The following is a 25225-nucleotide window of genomic DNA, read 5'->3' as shown; positions in this document are numbered from 1 at the left end:
AAATGCGAAGTTAATAGAACGATTTAAATGAATTATGCGCCAGTATAATTATCTTCAGATTTTAAATTATTCATGATATTTAACTTCTAATAGAAAATATAAGTTATACTTGGTGCTTATTCAGTCATGACTTTTGGTTCTTACTTTTTAAGCATATTACTCACTAAGCTGGCACAATTTCCCTATTGTATGCTGGGGGAGTGTACAAATGCATTTTCTCAATGATTTAATGTCACTCCACAGCACTGCTCAATAATGAATTGAAGTATATATTTCAAACTTATCACTTATGCAATATGTAATATAGGAGCTGTTTACATCTATGTGTTCATTAAAGTTAGTTTATTGGGAGGTAAGTAACTGTATGGCTATAAATTGACTCTTTGGTTATAAAAACACTTATTTCAGCAACTCAATCTATAAAAAAAAACATTTTTTTACATTTCATTCACTTCGATTTTATTCAATTCACCTAATGGAACAGTATTATATACTCCTTGTGGGTTTATTGGTGGTTTTTAACTTTTAGTCTGTACTTATTTGCTTGTATAATTCTATAAACGTGATAATAATTTTTGTTCTTGTCTAAAAATATCAGTTTCTAAGTGAATTAATTAAAATCGTACAAGAACCTTCATTTTTACAGCGGAAATTTTATTATTTTTAGATGTTTCTCACCACTTCATGAATTTATTTACATACACCGTAGCACGTATTTCAGACTGGAACCAGATTACTATGTGAGGTCCTGCTCCTTGTACCCACGTTTTTCGCCCTATCGAAATTACTATGACACTTGATATATTACTCTAAATTCAGCAAAATTTACGACAAAATAAATTATAGCAATGGTAAAACTGAGTAAATTACATTATAAAAGACTTAGGTTGTAAATTGATATCCAATTCAACATCAAACAAAGGTTTTCATACTTCATTCATAATCTCTAAATTGTTTCACTTACAAGACGATTGTACATGGAAGTACGCATGTTTTAATAAAAAAAATATTTTTTTCTTATTTATTTGTAAATTAAAACAATCTGTTGAACAGCAGACTCTATGTGAGGAACACAATGATGGAGATTTTGTTGGGCAGCTCATAAAATACAGCACATGGAAAATGTCAAATGGTGTTGATTAACTGAACTAATAAACAATGTGAAGGCAACGGGTTCAGTTTTGTGCGAATTGTAATATAGTGTAGCATGCTGTCAGCCGCTTTCGAGGGCAGTATTTTTAACTATCATAGAACAATGGGCTGGCATTTAAACCCATGAATCTATCAGTTAGGAAATAGGCAGTTCTATTCGTAGAGTATGTTAATGTTAAGTTGCCAAGTATTTATATAAGTAATTAGTGTATGTCGTCAAAATAGTACATTTTGTTAGTTACCTCATACATATTGAGTTACAAAAAATGTTATGGTATATTGTATTAAAATCCCTTTGTAATATATTATAAGTAGATAGTAATATGCCCATTTTGGATCACTTTTGGAGCCTACAGTAAATCAATATAAATTACTGTTAAAACACCCATAATCTAACAGAAAATATGTTAACAACACGTTAAGGACCGACAGTAAATCAGTGCCAAATACTGTTTAAAGAGCCATAAACAGGCCATCAGAAAATGTCTTGTTCAAAGCTGTATTCCTTAAAACTTGTAAGAAAAAAATCTTTTAAAATTTAAATTGGATGATATTATTAAAAACTTATTAACTCTTATTAAAAACAATTGGATGATATGTAAGAAAACGTAAAATTCACGTAAAACAAGTTTAAAATGAGCTATAGTCATCGAAGCAAAATTTTACAATTAAATCACAAAATATCTCAAAATCAATAAAAAAAATGTGCTCGGAACCCATGAAAAATCTCTTCAAAATCACTGAAACATTTGTTGAAATCAATGAAAAATGTGCCTGAAATGAATGGAAAAAACCTGTTCGAAAAAGCGTTTTAAAGAGGATCAAAATATCTTAATCCTTAATCATTTTAGTAATGAAGAAAAATTTTAACTTTCGGAAATCTTTTATTAAAATAAAAAATTATGTTTTGAGTATTTAACGAGTTTGCACTTTTCCACACACAATATATGCAAGCAGGACCTACTTAAGCTTTCCAACCAACAACCACTTTGTAAAGAATCCCGCTTTAATAAAAATATTGTTATTTAATTTTTATTATTTAACGATTTTAATACCCACTGGTATACACTAAAAACAAATGCTGTTTTGATCACATCTTGTTCCTACATAATCATTAAAATTCTAAGAAATGCAGTTATAAACATGTCATAAACCAGAATTATACATTTTTAACTTTACCTGTTTTATTATTATTATACTAAGAGGTTCTAGACATTTGCATTAGACAGATTGTATGTTTATTTTAGTTTACCTTTTCTGTTACAGGTCTGTATGTAAAAATATTAACACTTATTTTCATTTTCCTTTAAAAATATTGTATTAAAATTAATAAAACTTATTAACCTAATGTAATGTAATGTATGGAATAAAGGTATACGAGTATATTCATAAGATAAAAAAAAGAGTATTAAAAAAAAACAAGTAACTTGTTAATGCTACAATTATTGTGAGACTATAATACATGGTAAATCATTTTGTGTCAAATTATTTATACGCATGCAGATCTAGAGCATTCTGTATTAAATATAGCAAGAAGGATAGGAAGCTCTAATTTTATGTGGTTGCTCTAATTTTACAAGATTTTCTGTTTCCTGCAAAATAATTATATTCAAGTTCCACTATCACTAATTTACAAATGAATGTGTTCAACCCTAACAGGTAATTATTATTGCTCTAATACTGCCAATCGCGTCTTGTAATGGATATGGCGGTTATCACCAGATATTTCAGTCAGGCCATCTATAAGGAGTGTGGCTGTTACTTAGATAAGTGACCTCTGAGCGATCCTGTCCTTGCAAGTAGCCTGTGTACTCGGCCGTATGGTAGTTCGGAAGCCATGTTAAAGCCGTTGTCCCAGCTCGTGTCAGAAATTGCTTCTAAGTCGTACCTTTGCCTGGTAAAATGTGACATTCTTTACCTTACCACTTAACATTCAAAATTGAAAATGTTTGATATAATTCATTAAAAAGACCAAGGAAATATATTTAACATTTTTTAAGTTAAACTTGTGTTTTGAAAGTGCCATTTGGCCTTTATAATCCGCATATTTTGTTATGTTAAGATTGTGAACTGATTTTATATTAACTATGACAAGTTATCAGATGCATAGGTCTGAAATGTAAAGCACGAGGCAAGGAAATATATTTAAAATGATTCATTCTTATTGAGATAATCTAGGTTTAATACAATATGTTTTTGCATAAAAAGTACAGATTTCAGGCATTGCAGACTTATATTGATATAATTGGTTATCATATTTTGTCATGCAATCATTGATACATCCTTTTATTAAGTGTAAGGATATTTAATACATAGATGCACAATTAGCATATATCTTATTATTATAAATGCTTCCTTTAACTATTATGATTTTTATTTTGACTCAAATTAGGACAAAAATTAAATATAATTAATTAAATTGTGAATAGAATATTTAATGCCTTATATACTTTTTATTTTTATATTTTATGTTTTAATTATACAGTTGTCATTGTAAAACCTAGTAGGAAGGGAATATCAAGCCCTACAATGGCTATAGGCAGAAAAATGTGATGGTACAGAATCCCTAGATGCAAGGCAGCACTCCCATTCTCCATGTTGATTGAACTGACGCTGCAGTCTGCTTTGCCAGGTGTTTCATTTTGTCTTGACCTACTGGAGTGTATCTCATGTCTCAGCACTGCTTTGTAAATTACTTCCATGTAAAAAATAAACTGCGGTTTTAATAGCTTGCTTGCGTCATGAGTCTGAGATAATTTTAGCTGCGCCTTTCACGTGTTACCTGTTGAGAACAAATTACCTCCTGTAAATAATTGCAATAGGACACGGTTAGTTTATGACGAATTGTCATATATTTATTGTTACTTAATTCGACATAACACCTTAATTCAAACAATCTGTATTGATTTTTGACACAGACTATCATATTTAACCAGTCTGCATATTAAAATAGACGTGTATTTAATGCCAGTTAATAAGAAAAAATCAGCTCATTACTGCATGGTTATAAAAATAAAATAATCATCTTAAGTTTTTATCCTATAAGTTATGTCTCATTTTAAAATTTGATATATCCATTTTTATTTGTAGTAAAATTGGACGATGAAAGAGCCTATACACATGATTTTTAGTTACTCTTAACAAAGCATTACAGCTTCTAACGTTTTAACAAACGAGAAATGGATTAGTCGAATTTTTTAGATACCTATATAATCTGTCATTAATTAATTAATACAAGATAAACAATTTTGACTTTTATTATTTCTTCATTTATAGGTTTTCTTAATAAGATGTTAACATGTTTTTGTTGATTAGTGACATAAGCTGCACAGGACGCAACATGACATTTTTAAAATCTGTCACGTTACGGTTTTATGAATTTGGGGTAAAAATGCACTATTAAGGAATTGAAAGTTCATATTCAAAAAAGGTTATTTACTTAACACATTAATAGTGCATTTTTACCCCAAATTCATAAAACCGTACTTCATAATACCATATATATATATATATATATATGCCTTATAACATTTTGTATGCCGTTTGAAGTAAAATCTACAATTTTACGTCAAAAGGCATATAAAATTTTTCAATTTGAGGTCAATAACTTACTATATTTATTTTTGTTTCAGATAAAATTTGGTGAGTGAACCTTATACGTTTTTCTGGTAAGTGGCATTTATGTTTCATAAATATAAACAAACAGTGTTTTATATTTAAAATAATATTGTTCTAATGACTTCAAGTTGTTTTGCTTCTTAGTTTCAAAATATTTTCCTTTCAACTACCCTAGAACGCGTGGCATTTTGAATATATTTCTTTACTGATTGCAAAATATAAGTAAATAAGAAATGCAATGGGTTCATAGAATGTTGATTCCTTTACGCCCTTAGAGGTTAATAATACAATTTTCTATGAGTATTCATTAATATGCTTAGCCTGTATACACTTAAATGTTAATAGGAAAAGTCTCTTCATTTAAGATTATATGATTACGCACGCTGCTGCAGCCAGGCCTAAGCTCTGACATAGAGGTGTTATTGGTGCGGCATAAATTATACAAAAGACTAGATCGTGTTGTAAATTCCACCGAGGACTAACAATAAACAGACTTATTCTAATTGTAAATACGTTTGTGTTGTGTTATAAAATACTGTGTTCAATTATTGCTTAGGTTTCTACATATTCTACTGACAGCAAATAGCACTCCAATATCCTCGATAGAATGTTTCTATTGATTTTAAACAACAATTAAAATCATAATACTTTATTTTTATGTATATAATTTGTATTTTATGAACCAAAATCTGTTTCTAACACACTAGTCGCATTGTTAAAGAACAAAATAGATAAGAAAATTAAAAGTTTTATTGCAGAATCAAGCTTTACAAGTATACGTAAATGGAAATGTTAACATGGATAACAACACTTCACAAATCTAATACCTTAATAACATATACAATGATAATATTTTGTAACCTTTCTTGAAGTTCATACTACTGTTAAAGACATTTCAATTGAAAATTACAATACAATTTTCTATACTACCATTATCCTCAAAATGGTAGGTCATTTAAATAGCAATATGTGAATAATAATATATATCGAGTTAGTTATGGGATTGCACTACCTCTAAAATAATAAGTTTTAGCAATGCAAATGTACTCCTGGGTACTGTATTCTCCTTTTAAACTGTATTCCTGGGTACTGTTTAAAAACAACAGGAAAAGAGTAAATAAGATAGTTACATCACAACTGTTACAAATAGATTCAAGCACGCTATGTCAGTTACGTTTTATATTCAGTAGCAAAATCAATTCTATACAGAAACTAGTGTAGCTTGCGTGACAAGAGACTGACAAGTGGAAAAATCTTTTGTCTCGTCGTTGGGTAAAGGTCATTTAATAATAGGTTTGTATATGGATCATCGCGTGGCTCGTATAACCGTGACAGACAATCTAAAAACTGACAGATATTAAGACAGTATATTATAGTAACATATAACAGGCCTTGGAACAGAAATATGTTGTTCTTAAAATATCTTTTACGTATTTCGTATGTTGTTGTGGGAAATCCCGGTCTAACACAATTAATAAATTTCAACATTTCTTTGGCAAGTATACTTCATTAGTACGTTAATACATTGTGACCCACGTGTTTTCCCAGCTATCAGGTAATTCCAACATCAATTTATCTTTCTAGGTAACAAGTAAAAATAATTATATTTCGCTTTGTCTTGGATGATATGTTCAGATACACAAGACGTTGGCCACAGAAAAAAGTAGTAAATGGTAATTAAATAAATTATAATATTGAATTAAAAAAAAAATATTTTAATTTATTTTTTTTATTTTGAGATATTTCTGAATGCAATTTATATTTAAAATGTATCTTTATGAATTCAAAAAAATTGGAAATCTCTAAATTGCTAAATGTCTCTGTGAAAAATGTAAAACAGGTATATAAATAAACATCAAAATTCGCTTAAACCGTACATATTAATTTCTACTTTATTTTTGAGACATTTCAGAATACGAAGATATTTTAAAACTTTGAATCACAGATCCTATTGAAACGGTAAGAGCAGGCACTTATAGGTGGATATAATACCTTTTAAAAATACTGGAATTAACTCTTGGAGGAGGAAACTTCTCTAATAATTGCCTAATTAGAAAATCTTTTAACTTGGATTTAAAAATTTACACATGGTGTAAAAATTACCATCTTTTAGATTATAAATATAAAGTACCAAGCAACAAAGTGAATAAAGATTCTGAAAACTCAAATTACGTACTATATATGGAATTATACAATCGCTCAGTAACTTCTTGCACATATATACGGAATGAACGCCACAATTTATCGTTCCCATTGTTCTAAAAAGTTATATTTATTCCTATCTGAAAATAGGATTGCTCTTTGTGAGTCACTACGTATAATTCTAGTTTCTACAATATATATATATATATATATATATATATATATATATATATATATATATATATATTATCATACATATACACTTTAACAGAATTCAACTTTAAATAATAAAAATGTGTATGGTAGTAAATTCAATATTATAACTCATTTTAAAATGCTGCTCATTAATATTCCCAACCTACTTGGGGTTCGGTATTTTTTAATACCTTGTTTATCCATCGGGCCACCTGTAAAAAAGCAGTATATAGACAGAGTTAGATAATATATTATTTTTATAATCTATTTAAAATTTTATATTATAGTAAAAAAGTGAAATCTTTTATGAAATGAAATTTAATGCTGATTATTGAAAACGGTAGTACGGATAAAGCTATACCTGATATCTGATTAAGAATATTCTGTATAATAACACATCTATAACCTAGAATATTTATTTGAATTTAATTTGGTAGTTTGGCATTCAATCGTAACACGTCTTCCCAGGAAAATAAAATATTTATTTCAGTATTCCCAAACAAATTTTGGTCTATTTTGTCTGTCCCAGGAGCTTAGGACTGCGTTGGTTTATGCATCCACTATTTCCATAAACCGTACACCAAGGTCCAACCCCATTTGTATATCAAAACCCTAAAAGAAATATCTGAAAGTGGACTGAATACCTTTAGCGGAGGCTTCGTTTTCCTTTGTCAGGGAAATCGGAAGTCAACGATTTGTTCTCAACGACCCTTTTATATTCTAAGTTTCTGTGTACACAATGATTTCACACAGTGGTGTATAACGGTCTCTTGAACAAATATTGAGATTTTTAGAGTTTTGAAAGGAATATTGTTTGTTCTGTAAAGCAAAACATGCAATGAACCTTTGGAATAAATTTGAGGAATTCCAACTATATTCACATCAAATATGTTCATATTTATATGAGGCCTAAAATATTACATTAACTCATTTATAATTAATATTTTAAAATCTTTGAGGCGCTCTTTACATGATGAGATAAGAAATTCGTGATCATTTCCACACTCTGGAAGAGTGTAAACTATATTTTACTGCAAATATTAACATACCATGCACTTATATGTAAATATTATATGTAAAAAGTAATATTTATACGGTATTTATAACAACTTGCAAAATGGATACTACCTCGTTTCATAGTATTTTGTGGAAAGCAATTGCTGTTGTTTATAAGTATAAGATTAGCCTTTTAGAAATAGGTATCCCATGACGAAATATGAGTTTAAAATGAGGCAGCAACAAAAAATTCAGAGAGCATTCTCTATACTGCCCTCTCATCTACCGGGTTAATCGTAACTATTCTCGGAAGTGAGTCACATCCATTTGTAGCCAAATTTAGTGTAGTAACAATGAATAATTCAATGCAACTGCTGTTTATAATCTCATATTGTCTCTTGTTTACAACTGCGTATTACTGCATGTGTTTAGTTTGTTATAGACACTTTAGTGCCTGTACTACGTATGGTTTATTTTGTACAATTCATTCACCTAATGAATAGAGTGAAACTTAAATGAGTTGGAGTAACTATAAAAAGTAGTATCTATTAATAACATTGGGCTCGTAATATTTCATAAGCGAGTGGTCATAGTGCTTATTTTCGTTTTGACTGACTTGTTTTATCAGGCTAAACTTCAGTGGTCGTCTACATTTTAGCGCCTTCGACATTTTTGCTTACAAAACCTAAAACACTACGTTTCGAGAGATACATTTACTCTTCTTCAGGTATGTAAGATATATCGATGCATGAAATGTGAGCATCTAGCTGTAACATTAAACTTTGCAAAATTTCCAAACCTACGTTTTTATATTCAATGCCAATATTAGGTTTCAACAGCAACAGATAGTATATAAAACCGGGTATAGTAAGACCCTTATGTGTTTAGAATTTTACCGACACTTTTAAATTTTTCGTAGTTTTAGGCTAGAATGTATTTAATCTTTTACTTAACAATAAGATCAATGTTATATATGTTTTATAGGTGGAATAATAGCATTAAAATATATTACATTTTAGTATATACTAGTTTATTTGAACTGGTAATACGCGTAATAAGAGATCACTTTTTATATTAATATGTTGAACACAAAGCCATTAAGGTTGAATGAACTGTTTACGTTTTTTAAATAGGCGGATAAAGGTAAAAGATAAGGCATTAACAAATTGTGTGTCCTAATAGATCGATGTAGAATCTATTATCGCCACAAATTAAGAAGTTTTATCAAAAAACCACACTTTTAGGTTTAATATTATTTTACTATACTTAGTGCTCTCTTACATAGAACTGAACTATTTAATATCTATATTTTCTATATATGAATATGAATTAATGACAAACAATGAAATAACTCATGGCCTTTACACATAAAAGTATGTACCATTAAGCTTAAGAGTATCGAAGTAAAATATTTGCCACATAGTTTTTATTTCCATAGGATATGTAAGAAAATATACCAATTCAGCGTAATTCATAATGCTATTTATAGATTATGGTGTAACAGGTATTAGTAAGACCACTATAGACAATTGCGGTACGCTAAGATTGGATTGCACTGAACCTCTCTATGTGCTTAGTGACAAGTACGTATATTTATCTAATCACGGGATTTAAGTCAATTTTATTGTGCAAGTAGAAGCATTTGATTGATTTGATTATTTTTACCTTCTTTATTTATATTGCACATAGATCTGTTAAAACAATGTGTTTCCACTTTTAGTCATAAAACGTCTATACAATGGTAATGAGCTGAAACTAAAGAAAATATAAAACAACATTCTTTGTTTGCATTAAAACGACATTAACCTAAGTTACAATGCTTTTCAAGTTTTTGCTAAAGGATAATGTAGACTGTTACAGAGTCTTTTAGCTAGTTAATTACCTCGTCTTGATTACTTTCCATAATACTGTTTCCCTATTGCAAATTAAAGCTCGTCTAAGCTAGAATTGTTGTAAATTTAACTATGCCTTTATTCATTTTAGGAGTAGTTTTTTAGATAGTAAAATATATGTTAGTCTTTTTAGACATATATTTTTAGAACCAAATACATATTCGCTGAAATTTTGAGCCTATAATAGTAGGTATGTTAAAACATCGTTTTCGTATAGATAAAAAAAAAAACATCGATGTTGATAATTATGTGAGACTAAATTAACATTTAGTTCAGTAATTGGATTTAATTTCTTTCAACTAGGTAGTAAAATAATCAATAAACCATTTACATTAAATGCATTTATTTAGAGCAATCATCCTGCCTGTGACGGTTTTCATTTGTGGGCACTCACTTTACACTATCTAATAAAGTTATGATGAATAACTGTTGCCTTTAAATATCTTAGATGTGGCTAACATGTAACGTACGAAACAATTGCATTGTACATTTATGTAATTATGAAACTGTCAATAATAGTTATAAGCTATTTTAACCTGTGATGCCTTCTATTCTAAAACAGAATACCTTATCCTAGGTAATTTAGTCTCCAAACTGTACCACTGGTGGTACGCTACATCATGGGCGGAAATACGAGCACTGATGTAGACACGCCATTTTTGAGTGTATAGAAAAAGGGATATTTTATTGCGAAGGTGAAAAATGAAAACGGAATTGGTAACACTGCGCGCGGATCACGCAGTTGCTCTCAGCCTGTCACTGTCAGCTCTATTATTTTAACCTTAACCTACAAGTAAAACATTAATGACGCCCGGTGGTTAAATGTGTGATGAGCTTTTAATTAAAGTAGAGTGATTTGTTGTTAATTATAAAGTGGTTATTACTGGTAATGGAACAGAAATGGATAAATGGTTAAAACACTCCTATAGTAAAGAAAGTAGCATTAGTTTGAAAAATCAAGAACATTATCACCATTAAATACTAGACAAAACTACAGGTGTAACAAACATGTTTCAGCTTTTATATTTAGATATTTATTTATATCAAGATGAAAGTAAAGTTAGTGAGGGCATAATATTTTGTGACCCTTTACCAACTCACACAACTGGTGAGGTTGTATTTTATAAATTAATCCACTTCAGGCAAACTAATAACTAAATTAGAAACAATGAGCAGGTATATGCACGGATGGAGCAGGAGCTATGACAGAATCACATAGTAGAGTGGTATAAAAAAGGAGGGTGCTCTGCAACACACGTCAACTGCAGCTTTCATAAAAAAAGCTCTTCTGACAAAAAGATGTCTAGAACGGTTGAAAACTGTCCTGAAAGTCACGCATTTTCTACATTTTATGTGAAAAAAAATGACAGTCTTCAGATTTATGTTAAGGGTTAAAGTATTGACTCGAGTTTTCTAATTTTCTTTTTAGATACACATTTCCAGTTTAAGATCGTTTCAGTGATGAACTATGATTTTTATGCTGGCTTACTTGTCTAATATCTTCTCTGAGAACAATAACTAAAACAAGAAACTTCATAAAACATATAAAACTCCAATTTGAGTATGTGATTGTTTTGTACATAGTGATACTAAGAAAGGAAAGGATTCACTGTTCCCTTCATTGAACTATTTGTAGAAGAAAACGACTTCTAGTAACACACTATTACGTTACATAATTTAAAATTGTAAAAATTTAAAGGAAAATTTATGCAAGTAATTTCCCAAAAAATTCGATATTGATTCTAAACACAATTTTTTATACCACGTACATAGCAATCGCATATTTTTTCCAAACGTTAACTGGATATTCAAAGACCCCAAGTCTACTGTGAGATCGCAGATGGAACCATAAAAGTTTCGCTGCCCTCCACGGCTTCGCACTTATGTGATGCTGGATCCTCATCTTTAACTTATAATTAAAGTAAGTACAAGAAATGAGTCGATTACCCTAGCCAATGCATCTCATTAATATATAAAATAAAATTATTGTTTTACTTGAATTACTTTAATTATATTAAATCAGTTAATCTACCTTATATAATAAGGGCTTAAAAGCCTATGATATGTTAAAATTCACATAAGTTCTTTGGAGTGATCTGTCCATCCAAAATTGATATGCTCTTACAGGCAACAATCCCTTTATAGCCTAGGATATCTTCTGGATCCCATAAAAATATTTCAGTAGCTGCAATCGTTTGAAAGCTTCAAAAATCTGGAAACCATGACGAAGTTTCTTAACAGTTCTCAGTGGTGTAAACCCTCAAATTACCCTGAAAGGTATTGCAAAACCAACTACAAGTCAACAGCTCAAAATAAAAGGGAATAAAAGATGTTTTGGAGCTCCTGGGGGCTCATTTGGATGTAAATCTACAAAAACGCCTCATAGAGCTCAGATAGCAGAAACTCTCAGGTAATTATATATATATATATATATATATATATATATATATATATATATATATATATATATATATATGAATATGTAACACTCTGCGATGAGCATTGAACACATTAATACTATTAATTAGACAGTACAGCCTTTGAGCACTTAGTCAAACACCTGTTCCCCCTTTGATCATATCCTCTGAAGCGTTGCTGATGGCTTACATCCTAGTAAATTAGTGTTGGTTAGTGAACAAATGCATCGGAGTTTCACTTGAAACACAAAAACACGGTTTTAATTTTACATAGATTGTTTCTATGTTAAAAGTATAACTAGTAGAACTAAAAACACCACTTTTTAGTTTAGCTTATATAGCTAAAGATCTTCTTTTCTTAACAGAGCAAAGAGAATCTTGTCCAAAATTGATTGTAGAAATTAGATTAGATTAAAGCGGGCCGTTTTAAGTATACATTGTAGAGCCAAATGGCACACTGAAAATGTAACATATAAATATTATGGTCCCCTTTAGAAAATAGTGAAAATATGATTTGTACAACACGGGTATCCTCGTCCAAGACTTCGAGTTTCCTTTCGTGAGTAATAATGAAATTCATTAAAAATATAAAAAAATCACAATTTGTACGTTTATAAAATCTTGAAACCACTGAACAAATTTGGTTTTACCTTGTAATGATGTTTATCTTACATTATAGACTCAAGGATGCTAGGATATTGCTTTGAAAACTTAATGGTTAGGAAATCCGAGGAAACCTGTGATACTTTTAATAAAAAGTAATCAAATTGAATTATTTTCCATTCATAACTAATAGTGGTAGTTTACTAAGAGTTTAAAATGGTCACATAACGATTATTATATAAGGAAATGTTCGTAACTAACAAAGAAATGTATATAGCATATTGGAAAATGTTTCGTTATAACATTCCGGATGTAATCTTACCAGATTAACCAATGTCATTATTTCAATGACCTATTTAAAACTAGATAAGGGCTCGACGTAGACATTTTTACTAAATACCACTTCTTAGGAGCTCACAAAATAATTACGTAGCTAGCAACCGAAGCTATCGTAAGTATACCGTTGTGAAGGACGGGTACTTTCAGTTAATGTTTTATGAAATTGAGAAAACCGGTATTAACATGATTTTATGGCAAATTTTTACGGATTGAAAATTACATTAAATATAGTAATATATAGTACCATTAAGTTTAACATTACGCAAAAAATACTTATATCCGTACCAAGTGAAACAACAACGGGGCTCGTGCACGTAATGAAGCCTACGGAAGGCTGGCGGTGCGTGGCGGTAAATCTGCAAGTGAAATGTGAGAAGATGGCTGTCAAACACACTCAACTTTCCGAGCTATGTAAATAGCACATGCTTTACTGTAGAGCATCTAAAGTCCATTAGGGTTCGTTTTTCAAATTGTCACTAATATATTGTGCTAAAGCATGTTTGACTCGCTTGAACAGTTGGCATTAAAACATACGTGAATTTCATCAAACACTTCAACTAAAATAAATATACTTACAACATTTTGCAGTTGTATATTTAGCATTATTTTGTGAAATTCTAAACTTTAACAAGATTATGCTCAGTTTTCTTACAAATATTTTTTCATATCAAATAATAGGTATTATTTTACTATATTTACAAAGTACGCATTTGTAAACATTAAATATTTTTAATATGTTATAATAAAATACAACTTTATTTTAATAAACATCGCTCGCTGATATTTTAATAATAAGAGTAAACAAACCTATAGGAAAATCGGAGATGCATGCTTCTAGCCCGTTACTATTCCCGCTACGGTAATATACTATGCCGTTAATGGGCAATAATATTATTTGGATTGACATAATACATTATATTAAAATCAAAAGTGTGCAATAGGTATTTTAGCTGAAGTAGTATTATTATCAAAGATGAAGACCTTAACAACCTGTAGTATATTAATTGAAGAAGTCGATAAAATTATCTCCGGTCGTCTCATTTCACCTTTAGAGAACGTTTTCTATAACTGTCTAATCCTGTTAGCTTTATAGTTATCTTTACAACATAGTTTCTCTGTAATTTGTATTTTTCTCCTCAGATATGAATTATGAATATACTTTGGAGCTAGAGTCTCCCACTGTAAGTATTTTATAACAAATAAAATTATGCTTATGCAGGTTAACACGTGTGGGATATTTTAAACTAATAAAAATAATACACACAAGCATAAAATGAATGTGAGGAATGGTAGCATTCACTGATTGATACTACCAACAGGTAATATTCTATGTTTCCCATAATTATTACGTTATATATGTTTTAAAAATGTGGCTTTAACAGACTTCTAAAAGATGACCATGTAATGAGGCACACATTAAGCAAGATTTATCTATGTTTTTCTTCCATTTCTGATTATTAGGTAAAAGTATAAAACTTATTGTTTAATTGGGTTTACAGTAAAAAGTTAAGTAGCTTAACGCCCAAAAACACAAGCTTGAGAAAGTAATTGGATGGTAAAGTACGGAAATAATATGAAACTTTTGTCTATAATTAGTAGCATACATTTTCGTATACTAAAAAACTCATACATAGTGCGATATTTAAATAGTATAATACACGGAAGGCGCCTATAACCAATTGATACAAAAATGTATATATATATATATATATATATATATATATATATATATATATATATATATTGAGTATATATCTATACTCTTCTAAGTACTTTAAAGTGTACACAAAAACTGAAACAAAAATTCAGTGCTCATGGTTAATTTTCGAGTTCACAGAACCCTTCATCAGATCCACACTGAATTAAAACATATAAACAGAACCAAGAACAAAAGACATAACCAAAAAAGTTTTTAACAAATGAATACCATAAACAATAAGATTCCAATCAGCTGTGTGTAGAATATTTGTAAATGTTTACATAGAACTAAAAACCTTTTTGTTATAAAAAGGAAAAGAGAATCATCTTAGGTTCAACCCATTTGGTTGCCTTGATTTTAAAATTAATTCATGTGCGATTTCAACATTTCTTAAATTTATCAGATTGGTATTTTAATTGGGGTTTGGCTCTAAATGGCAAATTCCTTTTAGGCTGAAGCAATTTTCTAATTTATTTTGATTGTGCTGAATCGCATGAGCAATTAATATCTGTTCATCAATATCTCTCATAATTTTGATGAACATCAAATCGATGATTGGTCATTCTCACTCTTAATGGAGTGTTGGTTTTTCCAAAATAGTCTTTGGGACAGAATTTACAGGTTAGTTGATAAATTATGTTTTTTGTAGTGCAATCAATGTTACCTTTAATAGGATATTATTTTTCAGTTGTGCTACTTTTAAACGATTTAGAATTTATTAACATCTTACAAATGCCGCATCTTGGCTTGTTACAAGGATTGCACACGGTTACATTTGATGTTATTACTTTTTGGATTTCCCTCATACTTTAATTTCGGTCTATAGAGAATGTTTTGTAAATGTTTAGGTTTTTTAAGAATTACTTTGGGGGGCTTAGAAAATAAATTTCTAGTTTCAGGGGAAGATTCCAAAATAGGAAAAGAAACCTTTAGAATTTTGTTGATTTTACGAAGGCCAGGAAAATATCGGGTGATAAATTTAGGATCATTAGGATTAATAGCACTGGAAATTATTTTTATGTGCTCTGATTTGTCTATCAACAAGATTTTTTGAATACCCCCTTTCAAAAAGTACATGGGACAGTTTTTTGTTTATGTAGTTATTGAAGTCTGACTTCCGTAACTACAAGTACTAAAATGCTTGTGCAGGTAAACACGTGCGGGGTATTTCAAACTAATAAAAGCAATACAACACACAAGCATAAAATGAATCAGTATCATAATAGTGCAATATAAAATATGATATTTTTTATACATTATTATTAATTTACATGTACGGATAGATGTTAAACTTAGTTTAATGATAAATTCATTAAAATCAATTTTAACATCTATCCGTACATGTAAATTAATAATAATGTACAAAACATATCATATTATATATTGCACTATTATGATACTATTAATAGTAATAATATTAACAAGTAGTAAATAACAATAAATAATATCATTAGAGCTATGAAATAAACCTTCTCAAATATAATACATTTGATTTATGTCATTTATTCCCTAAATAAAAACAAAAATCTTCTATTTTTGCAAATACAATTACGTGAGCATAATAAACAGCTAAATATAACGAGTATAAACAAAATTATTGACAATATTTAGATTACAAATGTTTCGTTATAAAACCTCTTTGTATTGTAAATGTTGAGACGGTTTATAGCAGGAATAAAAAAAGGGTGAGGTGAATATTGAGTAAGTCACCACACACGCTCTGGCAACGCTAATTAGATGGAACAGCTTGAGTGTTAACGTTCACCCCTATCAGAGTTATCTAGTTATACGCCCGTATTGCGTGCGAATTACACCCTGGCTTTGAACGTGCCCGTGTTCCACAAATACTTCCGTTCCTTGTTCGAAGGGGGACATTGTATATCCGTGCAAGGAATATAAAAAGTTTCAGGTATTTTCCATTAAAATATCAAAAATATTTCTATTTATTATGTACAAAATATTTAGCGATTTTGTATGATGCATTATATTGTGAGCTTGTTTGACTCAACTTACATTGTATTACGTAACATACAATATACTATAAAATGACACACTAAATATTATTCGCGTATATAAAATCATTCATATTAATCAGTACGTAATAAATAAAAACATGTCCTAAACAGTTTCGCTGAGGTTGAACATACAGTTACAAGTCTATAGGTGCACATTCCACTATGTCACATGTTAAAATGTCATATGATCATACTTAGTTCTTTACATACGTACTTATTTTGAAATTTTCACCTTGCCATCATTGTTACATATAATATAAATGGAAAACTTTCAAATAATGCTAAGCTATATCCTATGGAATTGCACGTACCATCATCAAACTGGATATTGTCTATGAAGTCTGTTGATGAAAATTTTTAAGTTTGTATACCAGTTTGTTCTCGAGATTTCTTGCGGATGGATAGACATTTAGATAGACGTAATTTAAATTTTCCTACTCCTGTAATGATACGTTTCGCTGATAATGAGCGAATAAAAAGCATACACACAAATTGGTGATTTAGGCGAGCTTACACATTATTTCATTTAGATTTTTTTTTAATTTTTGTTTTCTCACCAAATATACCGATAGTCCAAAAGCACTTTTAAATGGAGGTATTTCCAGTTATATAGAACCCCTACTGTTTCTAAGAAACTTTCTAAGGGATTGAATATGTGTATTTGGTGATAATTTGCCTACTTAGCTACTTTGTTTTACTTACTTTGTTTGCCTTTTACTTTGTTTTTTAATATTTTCTAAGAAGAGGTATTGAATTACGTTAAGTTTGTGATAGTTGAGATTATATTTAAAAAAATATGAGTATACTATTCTTATTGAGTTATATTTATAAATATAATCATACATTTGAATTATTTCAATATGCATTATATTTATTTAGTTATTACAAACATTAATGAAAATTGGTGTGTCTCAAAAGATAATTCTAGAACCTAACTGTGAAGACAGTAGTGCATTTAAATGAAATAAAGGAGAATATAAACACATACGAAATATTAAAAAAAACATTTTTTAACATATAATATAAATATATTTTTACACTGTACCGGGTATTTAATAAATATATATCTTACAAAGAATTGATGAATGCACAAATAAACTAAGTAAAACCGACCAGGGTTAGGAGTTATTACTTTACTGAAGGTACATTTTTACAAACATCCTTTACCCGTTCTCTGAAATGTTTTCAGCTTTAACATTATTTTAAACTGAAACGTGTCTTCTGCATGAATTTTTCAAAAGATATTTAAATGGAATTGTTACTCCTTGAACAAAACTGAGGCATTGTTACCGTTTGATGGACTGGTTTTGTATTTTGAAATAAAATTGTATCATAGTTTATACTTAAACTACTATCATTAAAACAGTCGATTTGTTCGGGTTTCAAAGTTGCTTCTGCTCTAGAGCTTAATAATGGAACAGTTAAGGTTCCAACTGTATAACTCCATAACTAAACTTAGGAGCTAAGATGGATTATTAGACTAGTTAGAAGACCACCTTAGTAGCTGTTCTAATCTCTTAGGCGAGTTATTGTAACTTTCAAATGTTGTTATAAGTTAATATAGTTTAAGTGAGGTTAACGGCTGGAGTATCAAATCAAAATTGGATCTTTATTAAAACACTTGTATTGTAATCTTTAGTAAAAATATACATGGTTTAAGGGGGTGTAAATAACAAGGGACCATGTTTTGGAATAATTGAAGTGTAAATGTTATTTTGTGGTTACATTTGTGTACTGTGCTTCTTGTTTTCTATCATTTTATGAGTTATGCTCCTAATTGCTTCTATGAGCGTTCTATTGTTGCGACAGTTTAGTACAATGCAACAATCTTGTCGTGAAGAAGCCATTCTTGCTTACAGTAACCATGGCGTCCATTCCTTGCGGTACTTTAGTACAATGGATTAATTTTGAAAAGTAATTACGGGTTTAAGGATGCATTACGTGAACAGTTAAAATGTTTGGTGGAAATTATTTATTCCTTTTTAATTAGGCATCGTATTCTTTTAGAATGAGAATATAAGTTCGTCGTGTAATCATAATCATATGTTATTTTAAATAGCGAAAAGCTATTTTTCTCGAAGTTACAACCATAAATGTAAGTAGAATGTTATGGTTACTTTATTTTTGATTAATGTTTAAAAGTATTTTTTATTGTTTTTATTATTTATTGTCTTAGAAAATTAGTAAAATTTTCATTATATACAAATTTATTCATCCAATATGTTAATGAGATTCACATTATTCAATCATTTAAATATCCCTTTGAACAGAGCAACATAAATGGTTTTGTTATAAACTAATAAGGTTTAATGAGGTAAAAATTAAAAATAATGAATTTTAGTACGTTAAAATTAGATCTGTTCTTCTTCAAAAGTAGTAGAAAGTGTAGAAAGTTCGGTGAATTTATAATTTATGATCCGTCTCCTAATTATCAGCAATGGCCGGAGGATATCTATAATGGCAATGGCATCTATAATATGATATCTTAGAGGTACTATTTTAAGGGATATTTTTGATATATTCCCACGTGGGCAGAGACATTTTTGTCAGATTGATATTAATTGTATTCATAGAATGTTTAAATTATCAAAAAGTCTTTTATTTGGGTCAAATTCCTTTGATTTCAGAATGCTTGTTATTTTACGTGCCTATAGGTGGCGTAACGGCTGACGTCAGCAGCAACCAATACAAGGTTGATTCACGATCATAACAAGATCGCGTGAAGCTCGTAGACAATGAAATAATACTCTGATCTAGAAAAGTAGTTTTAGTTTTATTTTAATGTTCTATTATTTCGTTATTTGTCATTTGCTACCCATGAAACCTTATATTGCTTTATTCAGGAGAAAGACCAGCCGTTATTTGTTGTTGACAAATATTAATTGTTTTACAATCAGTACTATATTATGCATCAAATTATTTGATTTTATTAGTGACGCATATTTATGATAAATTAAAATATGAATTCATCCGTTTTTTTAAATATTTGCCGGTATTTTCATATAGTAAGGTTTGTACTGAAATGTTTCTATTATGTCTTACTGACAAACTCAATTTACATTTCTATAATATTCTTGGTTACCGTTAGTAAATGTTCAGGATAACTTTATACACATACAATAAGAACTTGCGATAATAACAAAAAGAAAATAAGGAGGTATTATGTGTGAAAATATACAAATAACAATAATAGTAGGTAACTTTGGTAAAATACGGTAATTTAAATAACACGCTTGGTAAGTTATGCAACATTAAAATTCCAAAATTGAAACTTGTGCACATTTGGTTCAATATAGGCAGTGATTTTTTTTAAAATTAAAAATGGTAGCATGTGCTCATCACGCACAGTGTAAAAAAATATCATCAAAGTTTCTTATGTGTATGTTTGACTTTAACAACAGATTGCTGATGAAATGTGTGATTCTAATAGTCATATCTACCCAATTGTGTTTAAAGAATAAAGGTATGTTTATTCATAAATCTTAGCGAAGTTGAAACTTTTCTATTTCACTTTTATTGGTTATTTAACCACTGACGGATGTACGTAATTTTTTTATAGATTTAGTATAACGTTAACCATAAAATAATCGTAGTTAATTTAATTATTTGCCGTGTCCTTTATTTTTTAAGCAATTTTAAGACAACAACAAACTTTTTCACACTTTGTAATATGCATTTCGCAAGGATATGTGTTAGAACTGCTCTTATTAACTGTAACTGTTTCCTCAAAGTTAAAGATCTTAGAAGCTGTAATCATAACATATACATAATCAACAACAAACAGTCAAAATAATCAGTTATTCAAGTTATGTATATCATCCTAAACACGAGTCTATTGTGCAATAACAATAACATGTACATTCACCTACGAAGTTGAAATCTATAGATATTATTATCTATTTGAGACTGCCCCTTGCTATTCTAAAGAACTTGTTGAGAGAAATTCGGTTCCTTTAAATATTTATTTCTTATTTTTACTAAAACCTAATATTTAAAGTCTTGATTTTGCATAGCATCCCTAACAGCAAGCGCAAAAACATCAATATTTCAAGATATAACTGAAATAGTAAAACTATTTGTATCAGCCACTCAGCGATTTTTAATAGCTACTATAAAACAAGAGTAGTCGTATAATCATGAGCAAAAACATGCTTAATAAAAATATTTTCACAGCACAAAACACTCTCCACCTATACATTACTTGAAGTATTGTTCTCTGTTTAACATTGTTCTTGGGTCATATTTCATCCAGTACAGAGGTCTACCTAGCACTATCATGGAGTATTATTGTCCTCGCAGCATGTATTGATATGCTGCATTGTCCTTCCCCTTGTGGTATTCGTGTCGGAAACTCCCTTAGATTAATAGCTATACGTCGGAACCATCACGGCCCAAATGGCGTCGAAAGGCATTTCCTGTCGAACAGTCTTATTTTTACTACAATTGGACGAATGGAGGAAAACAAACAAAACTTGACCTCGCCACGACCTCAAACCGAGGTTGAGATCTGAGCTGCGGAAGTGCTAGGGGATACTGTGTGTCGCTTCATTCGCACAGGCGGGCCTTGACTGCGTCGCGCCAAAAATAGCGTCCCGACGCCCAGTGCTGCAGTCAGTGAGTGCCGACAGCAGGGAGGGAGCATGTGCCACACGAGTCTTCATTTCTTTTTGGATAAACCCATTTGAAGGTGAGGGAAAGTCTTTATAGAATGTTACTGGACATTACCTGTGTGTATTTTGGTTTTATAATACTGACTTACGGCCACGAGTTGTTTTGGATCCCAAGAATGAATTTATTCAAAAAAAATATATATAAAACGAAATTTGAGATTTGAATTCTTTCACTTTAAATATATCTTTCATTTGCTCAAATGAATAAATTAGAAATGATACAAACCCTCCAACCGTCAACTTTATTTCAAAACCTTTTTAAAAACACTTTTAATCCTAAAAAAGTATAAAACAAAAAGCCGTATTACCTGATGCAATATAAGGTTATTGAATGAGGTCCTTACGTTAGATGACCTCATTAGATTGGGATTACCCCAATTGAGATACCTGAGATAGCTATCCATTGTGGGTTAATAGCGCTATTGTTCTTACTGTCGGTATCATTACAGGAGTAACCGTATTAAACGCTTTGTATTCTGACAAGACTTGATTCGATTCCAAAGATGCAATCTACTGTACAATGAGGCCATTTAAAGTTGCTTCTCATCTCGTTACTGAACCACAATCTTTACTAATGTTACTCTATGGCATTAACGAACCAAGGGAACATTTTGAGTAACTACTTCAGTACTTCCATTCCTGATAGCTTCGATTTCCTGTAGGGTTCTCTGAATACATAAAAAGAATAAAGAAATTTAGACATTTATCACTGACCATGACATTTCAGACACTTAAACTAAGAATTTAGACAGTTTTTTTGCTAAATAAAATGTCTGAATATAAAACAATAACATTTCTACAGTATGTTCGTTAGTTACATTCATTTGTGACTAACTGACATTTTCTTTTTTAACTAAAGAATATGAATTCGGTTGTACACAATTGTTCATAGCGTAAAATAATTTGGTTATAAGTATAAAACCTGTCATATTCTGAAATTACAATAAAAAATATATTTCAAACCCGAAATCGTTTGCATCAACATACTCTTTACCAACTTGGAGCTTAAGTTTCTGGGAGATATTTTTACGATCATTCTTGGATATGACAATTGGTTTTGAGACTGAATAACACATGCACTTCACCTAATGTTTTATTTTCAACTTCCATTTACCACTGCTGTAAAATTTTTAGATGCATTTAAAACTTATTCTAAAGCAATTTATACAATATTTCCTATATACGTTTTTATACAGTAGTATAACTCAAGATCAACTTTTGATGAACCAATAAACAACAGAATTAGCTCACACTAGTCCCAAACGTTGTTAATGACTGTTAAATAACTCAACAGCTTAGTGGGAGCGAGTTGCTTGTCATAATCCTCAGATTGTCACATCATTAGAATTTGTGACCTGTTAATACACACTGAGTGTGTGCCCTGAACCTTTGGGTTTATATAGGTATATAGAAGTCAACCTACTTTCAAACTTCAATTTAAAAACAACCGAACGTAAATTAAGCGTCACAAGCTGCTGGTTATTTCAAAACGTACTTGGTTTGTTTTATCAAAGTGTCCATTAGGAAGACATGGCTGTCATGTTCAAAGCTCCATTATGGTTTCAGATTACCAGAAGAGGACGAAAACACAGACACTCTTACACTCACAAACACAAACCCCGATTTGAACCCAAGGAAATATTTAAGGTAACAATGTTGTTTAAACTATACATTATTATTGTGTTGTACATTACATTGGTGTCGTAAAGCATGGAAAGCAATATCACTGCTATTATCTTGCGTTGTTTAATATGACTATGGCTCAAATTCACTTAAATTTTATAAACTATTGATTATCATATAAGTTTTACTTTTGTCCTCTGTATAGTTTTTATTATATTTTTTTAATAGCTTCTGTATAACTTATGCTATCCAATATTTCACGTGTGTACTCCATTGCATCAAGTATTGTGTTTAATATTTTACAAAAAGTAAATACTCAATAAATAGCAAGGTTTTTATTGCGTAGCCTAAATGTATATGTGTTTAGATACGTCAATACTTTTGCAGTTTAGGTAGTCAACCAAATGAGAATGCAGACGAACAATAAATGTGAAAGTGCCTCTGTGTGTTGGTTTTGTTTTAATGCACACAATATTGTGTTAAAAATGTTACATGGCTCTTGTCTACAGGCTACATGGTATGAATACAGGCCTATTCTTATTTCGAAAATCCCCGCGCTACGCCAACTGTTCTATAAAATATCCAAGTGCCCATTTTGGATTTTTTAGTTTTGAACAATCAGTTGAAAGAGCCTGTTAATTGTAATCAACTGTTTTATATACAATGTTAAATAACAGCACACCCATATCTTATATTAAATCAACTACTATATTTAAATTTTTTACAATTATATTGTAAATACACTTAATAAGATTGATAGTATCAGAAATTCATAGTTCACCACTTTCTGCAACGGCAGTTGCGCACAGGGTAATACAATATCCAGATGAAATTAAATTTGTAGTAAAATTCTACTTTTAATTTTGCATTTTCCGCAAATAATAAGTATTAGGTATAAAAGAAAAAGAAATTTGACAAAACATTTAAAGACTGTTATGAAACCCACATTAGTTGTCTTTTGACAAGTATGCTTCTCATATTCCTGTTTGTATATGTATATTCTTGACTGAGAAACAAAGAAAAGTCAACAATGGAAAAATAAGAATACACAACAAACTCAACATTGGCGTCCGAAATATAACAAAATCAAACCAGATGTACTCGTAAACATACCAATGGTAGAAATTTGGCGTGGGTAACTGTTAATATATATATTACAGAATATGGTGTATTAAATAAAATTTTTAAAGTTTCTTAACTTTTATTTAGCTTTAATAATAACCAAATAGGATTATTGTTCCTTTAAGTAATCCGTTCTCTTTTAATTTGCAAACATCACTTCTGTTACGGTATGGGAGGCCTTCTAATTCAAATGCTTTATATTTCTGGGGCCATATATGTGTCATCATTTTTTTTTATATGAAAAAAATAATGCATTTGTAAAGGAGCCTACTTACACCTGAAAATAATGTTTTTATCCTTGTAATCTACTTTAGGAATATCTTTTTTCACTTAGAACAAGAATATCAGGAAACTACTATTTTTCTCTTGACCTTTGTGCTACTTCCATTTTTAAAGGATATTCAGGATGGTTAAGGTTGAATCCATGTCACTTTAATAAAGATAAGTCAAGCTCCTTCCAGGTATACCGAGCAGGAGGAGTCATACTCATTCTCATGTTTTGGCTTTGAAAACCTTTAACATTAATGAAGCCCTACCTATCCCAAATCCCCCCTTCCCCGCCAAGTAAACCAGATCTATCGATCAGTCCTGTTTACCCTGTTGCTTATATTTATCGATGTGCCGTTCCTGGAAATCCATTGGAATGCCCAGACTTTAGTAAAACAGTGGTTTTTGTTGTACCCAATATAGGCTAACTGACAGGTAAAGTTATAAACATGTATCCCTTGGGGCTGCGTTTAGT

The 25225-nt window shown here is 30.1% G+C and overlaps 1 protein-coding gene across 13 annotated transcripts in view; it reads left to right on the top strand.

The window, feature by feature from the left end:
- Window positions 1-25225, top strand: part of LOC124366111 (RING finger protein nhl-1) — a 356620-nt gene that overhangs the window by 258392 nt on the left and 73003 nt on the right. For 9 of the 13 annotated variants that reach the window (XM_046822387.1, XM_046822388.1, XM_046822385.1 and 6 more), the window contains one exon: window positions 4785-4794. The exons of 1 other annotated variant lie outside the window; for it this stretch is intronic. The gene's annotated coding sequence lies outside the window, so the exon portion shown is untranslated. Of the gene's footprint in view, window positions 1-4784; window positions 4795-21625; window positions 21756-23304; window positions 23386-25225 lie in introns of those variants that run through there. 3 more of the 13 variants (XM_046822380.1, XM_046822382.1, XM_046822383.1) reach the window with 3 other exon arrangements.

The sequence above is a fragment of the Homalodisca vitripennis genome, chromosome 7 (genome assembly GCF_021130785.1).
Source record: "Homalodisca vitripennis isolate AUS2020 chromosome 7, UT_GWSS_2.1, whole genome shotgun sequence".
NCBI classification, from domain to species: domain Eukaryota; kingdom Metazoa; phylum Arthropoda; class Insecta; order Hemiptera; family Cicadellidae; genus Homalodisca; species Homalodisca vitripennis.
Note: the sequence above shows the minus strand (reverse complement) of the source record. Positions and strands in the feature narration are given on the sequence as shown.